This window comes from Bison bison, unplaced genomic scaffold, assembly GCF_000754665.1.
Source record: "Bison bison bison isolate TAMUID 2011002044 unplaced genomic scaffold, Bison_UMD1.0 scf7180017864213, whole genome shotgun sequence".
NCBI classification, from domain to species: Eukaryota; Metazoa; Chordata; class Mammalia; order Artiodactyla; family Bovidae; genus Bison; species Bison bison.
This window is the reverse complement of record NW_011494785.1, coordinates 3,564,994-3,570,532: the sequence shown is the minus strand read 5'-3', so window position 1 is coordinate 3,570,532 and position 5,539 is coordinate 3,564,994. Positions and strand designations below refer to the sequence as shown.

The following is a 5,539-nucleotide window of genomic DNA, read 5'->3' as shown; positions in this document are numbered from 1 at the left end:
GCGCCCGCCTGCTCCCCTGTCCCGCCTGGCTTGCGTCCGGAGCCGGGCCGACCCTGCCCTGGGTCAGCAGCTGAAACCACTCAAAAGCTGGTCGCCCGAGAGGCGTTGGTGCCGACAACACCCGTTTTTCTGTTTCATCGGGTTTTATTTACGTGAGAGCAACGCTCTGTGAAGTTGGTTCACTGCTTTTTGGTTTCTTAAGTCGAGAGAAGAACCGACATTTACAAGTATAAATATGGACGCGCAAGGCGGACATCCAGTTAAAATTCAGCATCATCCGTTGAATTCGGGTGATGCTCGCTCTGCCATGGCTATCCGGTCAATCTTAAGTGAACGGATTTAAGGCAGTAAATTTCCCGGCTACCAGATGTTTGGTGTGACTCATGATTTTGGGGAAAAAGAAATGGAATTGACTTTGAGAGACCAAGAGGCAAAATGGTTTTTAATTCTTTGGACCTGAAGTTTCAAGGGATAATTGTCAAGTTTGTTCCTCTTTGTCTTCCCAGAGAAACCAGCTCTTTAATCTGAAAATTGACTTCAAAGAGGAATGTGTGAGTCACCAAATGTTTCTCCTGCCGTATGTTCTGTCAGTGGTTAACTTACTTGTTGCCGAGAGGGGAGTGGAATGAATGTCTCTTGCTTTTTTTGGCTTCACGTTGTATGTTTTGGATGTTTTTGATGAGATACATGGATAGAGTTTTCGGTATGAGTACTTTTCAGTGTGAAGGATAGCATCTGACTTTTTAAAGTTTCGTGTGACTTTTTTTTCCTTATTCTTCTTTTGAGTGATGAGACCGTTTCCCCAGAGTTATTTTCAACAAAGTAGAAAAATTATGAGCAAATACACGGAACATTTTTCCTGTATCTGAACTATTTAGTGGAAACTGGAGATGGAATTAGAAACAGCACTCTCAGCCCCTTGGCTGAGTAGGGCGCTTGTGTTGTAGATTCCCCTGGAGATGACAGCAGTGCTTGGCCAGTGCTTGGAACCTGAGCCTTCCTGGCTCTGTGTTCCTGATACAGGATTGAAGATATGGTGGGAGAGGCTGCTCCGCGTGATGCGACCTGGTGACCCAGAGCAGACTATGGAAGTCCTGGTCTCTGGTTTGTCCATATGCCATGGTTTTTTTTCAGAAATGCAGCCAGTAGTGGTGGCTGGGGGTTATGTCTTGGCCAGGCTTGCTGTCCTCTTTCACCTTCTCTCTTTTTCAGATGTTTCATCAGATGAGCTAATTGTTGGTAAACAGACTTCCCCAGTGCTTGAATATGCTTAGATTAACTAATGCAAGACTACAGTGTATCTGGACATTATCAAGAGCTATAGTAAAATCCTTCTGACATCCATCGTGCATGTATTTCTCCAAGTATGAAGACTTCATAGAGACCTAGGAAAGCAAGAATAACCCCTGTAATACATTTCCTTTCCAAGCAAAGAGACTCAGACATTCTTTGGAATAGTTTTCATTTCCAGCTTGTCTTATTCTTTCCTGTGGAAATTGTTCTGTTTCCCCTGCCTTTGTGTCCACTGAAAGAAAAAGTTAACATCTCTTCTTACCAAGAGGGAAAGTGTGCTTGAGTTGCTCAGAGGAAGAGTGGAAGCTGTCTTCCTCCAAGTTAGAAGATTTGAGGACTGGACGTGTGTGTGTGTGGGTGTGTGTGTGTGTGTGTGTGTTTCTCAGTCACGTCCAACTCTTTGCGACCTCATTAACTATAGCCCACCAGGCTCCTCTGTCCGTGGATTTCCCAGGCAAGAATATTGGAGTGGGTTGCCATTCCCTTCTCCAGGGGATCTCCCTCACCCAGGGATTGAACCTGGGTCTGAGGCCTTGGAAGGGGCCTTGATAATTCCCTTAGGTATGTTGAGTACAGTTAACAGTGAAATTGCTAAGGCTTCTTTCAAACTGAGACTTCCTGTGGTCTGCTTTCCTTTATTTCCTCTGAGCCAGTTCCTTAGGAAGATGCTCTTTGTATTAAGTCTGTGCTGCCTCACCAGACGTTCTTGTGCTTAGTAAGGCCTACAGCATTGTCCTGGCTTGGTTAGAGCTTGACTCCACTGATGCTTGAGAAGAGACACCCTGTCCACGTGCTGGTGGATGTGCTGTCTTTGTTGACTCTCAGTACTTGTCATGAGTCTTGATAATGAGGATTGTCATCGCTGACCCTTTGCCTTAGGACTGCTGTGACAGCACTCATGGTTAGCAGGAATGATCTCTGGAATAAAGGGATTGTATCATAGGGGTCACCGGGACCTCTGGGAGGCCCCTGTTCTGAAGGTGATGAGAGTAGTGCCCTAGTGTTTATCAGGTGGTCCTTTCTGCTTTACCACCAGGCACTGAGGTGGGGTGAGTGCTGGAGGCTCCCACTGGGTTCCTGACTCCAGTCCCAGCTTCCTCACTGCTTCTCAGTGCCACCTGGAGCCCCTCAGCTACTTGTCTGGCTTCAGTTTTCTCCTCTGGAATAACAGGGTTTCTTTGGATTCCCTTAATGATTTATACCGAATTAATAAAATAACATATTTCAGTAACAAATTTTGAAAGGTACAAAACTATATTCTCTGAAAAGTATGTCTTCTCGTTGTCTCTCATGTCACAGTTTGCTCATTGGTAGGTTTCTTAGGGGGATCTTCTAAAGATTTTCTGTATATTAAGTAATCTCATCTTTTCCTTTCCTATTCTTTATGTTTTATTTTTGTAAACAAGTGAGTATGTCAGAATTTTCACATTGCTTGTCACAGTGCTGATTTCCGTGATTCTGATTTGATAGAACTGAGCTGAGGCACAAGTATGTTAGCTCTTAACAAATATCTGGGAATCATTCTGTGACCCATACATTGAAAAATACCATCTTGAATTTATGGCATGTTGGATTTTTTTGTTTGTTTGTGCTACTTTTAAAAAGTTTGGATTTTTTTTTCTGCTACTTAAATTTTCTTTTTTTTAAATTTTTGGTTGAACCATGCAGAATATGGGATCTTAGTTCCCTGACCAGTGATTGAACCCATGCCTTCATTGGAAGCACCGTCTTAACCCTGGACCACCAAGGAAGTCCCTCATTTACTGTTCTTAAAATGTGATGATTTTAGTTTTAGGGTGGGATAGTCTAATTCTCTTGAAGAGATCTCTCGTCTTTCCTATTCTGTTGTTTTCCTCTGTTTCTTTGCATTGATCGCTGAGGAAGGCTTTCTTACCTCTCCTTGCTATTCTTTGGAACTCTGCATTCAAATGGGAATATCTTTCCTTTTCTCCATTACTTTTCGCTTCTCTTCTTTTCACAGCTATTTGTAAGGCCTCCCCAGACAGCCATTTTGCTTATTTGCATTTCTTTTCCATGGGGATGGTTTTGATCCCTGTCTTTCGTACAGTGTCACTAACCTTCGTTCATAGTTCATCAGGCAATCTGTCTATCAGATCTAGTCCCTTTAATCTATTTGTCACTTCCACTGTATAATCCTAAGGGATTTGATTTAGGTCATACCTGAATGGTCTAGTGGTTTTCCCTACTTTCTTCAATTTAAGTCTGAATTTGGCAATAAGAAATTCATGATCTGAGCCACAGTCAGCTCCCGGTCTTGTTTTTGCTGACTGTATAGAGCTTCTCCATCTTTGGCTGCAAAGAATATAATCAATCTGATTTTGGTATTGACCATCTGGTGATGTCCATGTGTAGAGTCTTCTCTTGTGTTGTTGGAAGAGGGTGTTTGCTATGACCAGTGTGTTCTCTTGGCAAAACTCTATTAGCCTTTGCCCTGATTCATTCCGTATTCCAAGGCCAAATTTGCCTGTTACTCCAGGTGTTTTTTGACTTCCTACTTTTGCATTCCAGTCCCCTATAATGAAAAGGACATCTTTTGGGGGTGTTAGTTCTAAAAGGTCTTGTAGGTCTTCATAGAACCGTTCAACTTCAGCTTCTTTAGCGTTACTGGTTGGGGCATAGGCTTGGATCACCATGATATTGAATGGTTTGTCTTGGAAACGAACAGAGATCATTCTGTCGTTTTTGAGATTGCATCGAAGTACTGCATTTTGGACTCTTTTGTTGACCATGATGGCTACTCCATTTCTTCTAAGGGATTCCTGCCCACAGTAGTAGATATAATGGTCATCTGAGTTAAATACACCCATTCCAGTCTATTTTAGTTCGCTGATTCCTAGAATGTCGATGTTCACTCTTGCCATCTCCTGTTTGATGACTTCCAATTTGCCTTGATTCATGGACCTAACATTCCAGGTTCCTATGCAATATTGCTCTTTATAGCATCAGACTTTGCTTCTATCACCAGTCACATCCACAACTGGGTATTGTTTTTGCTTTGGTTCCTTCCCTTCATTCCTTCTGGAGTTATTTCTCCACTGATCTCCTGTAGCATATTGGGCACCTACCGACCTGGGGTTCGTCTAGTCAAGGCTATGGTTTTTCTTGTGGTCATGTATGGATGTGAGATTTGGACTGTGAAGAAGGCTGAGCACCAAAGAATTGATGCTTTTGAACTGTGGTGTTGGAGAGGACTCTTGAGAGGCCCTTGGACTGCAAGGAGATCCAACCAGTCCATTCTGAAGGAGATCAGCCCTGGGATTTCTTTGGAAGGAATGATGCTAAAGCTGAAACTCCAGTACTTTGGCTACCTCATGGGAAGAGTTGACTCATTGGAAAAGACTCTGATGCTGGGAGGGATTGGGGGCAGGAGGAGAAGGGACGACAGAGGATGAGATGGCTGGATGGCAGTCACTGACTCGATGGACGTGAGTCTGGGTGAACGTCCGGGAGTTGGTGATGGACAGGGAGGCCTGGCATGCTGCAATTCATGGAGTCACAAAGAGTCGGACACAACTGAGCGACTGATCTGATCTGATCTGATCTGACCGACCTGGGGAGTTCCTCTTTCAGTATCCTATCATTTTGCCTTTTCATACTGTTCATGGGATTCTCAAGGCAAGAATACTGAAGTGGTTCAGCATTCCCTTCTCCAGTGGACCACATTCTGTCAGACCTCTCCACCATGACCCGCCCGTCTTGGGTGGCCCCACACGGCATGGCTTAGTTTCATTGAAGGGAACATTTCATGCAAAGATGGGGTCAATAAAGGACAGAAATGGTATGGACCTAACAGAAGCAGAAGATATTAAGAGATGGCAAGAATACACAGAAGAACTGTACAAAAAAGAGCTTCACGACCCAGATAATCACGTTGGTGTGATCATTCACCTAAGCCAGACATGCTGGAATGTGAAGTCAAGTGGGCCTTAGAAAGCATCACTATGAACAAAGCTAGTGGAGGTGATGGAATTCCAGTTGAGCTATTTCAAATCCTGAAAGATGATGCTGTCTAAGTGCTGCACAATATGTCAGCAAATTTGGAAAACTCAGCAATGGCCACAGGACTGGAAAAGGTCAGTTTTCATTCCAATCCCAAAGAAAGGCAATGCCAAAGAATGCTCAAACTACCACACAATTGCACTCATCTCACACACTAGTAAAGTAATGCTCAAAATTCTCCAAGCCAGGCTTCGGCAATACATGAACCGTGAACTTCCTGATGTTC

At 43.7% G+C, this 5,539-nt stretch overlaps 1 protein-coding gene across 2 annotated transcripts in view; it reads left to right on the top strand.

The window, feature by feature from the left end:
* TULP3 (tubby like protein 3) overlaps positions 1-5,539 on the top strand; it is a 30,234-nt gene that overhangs the window by 385 nt on the left and 24,310 nt on the right. The window lies entirely within an intron of this gene.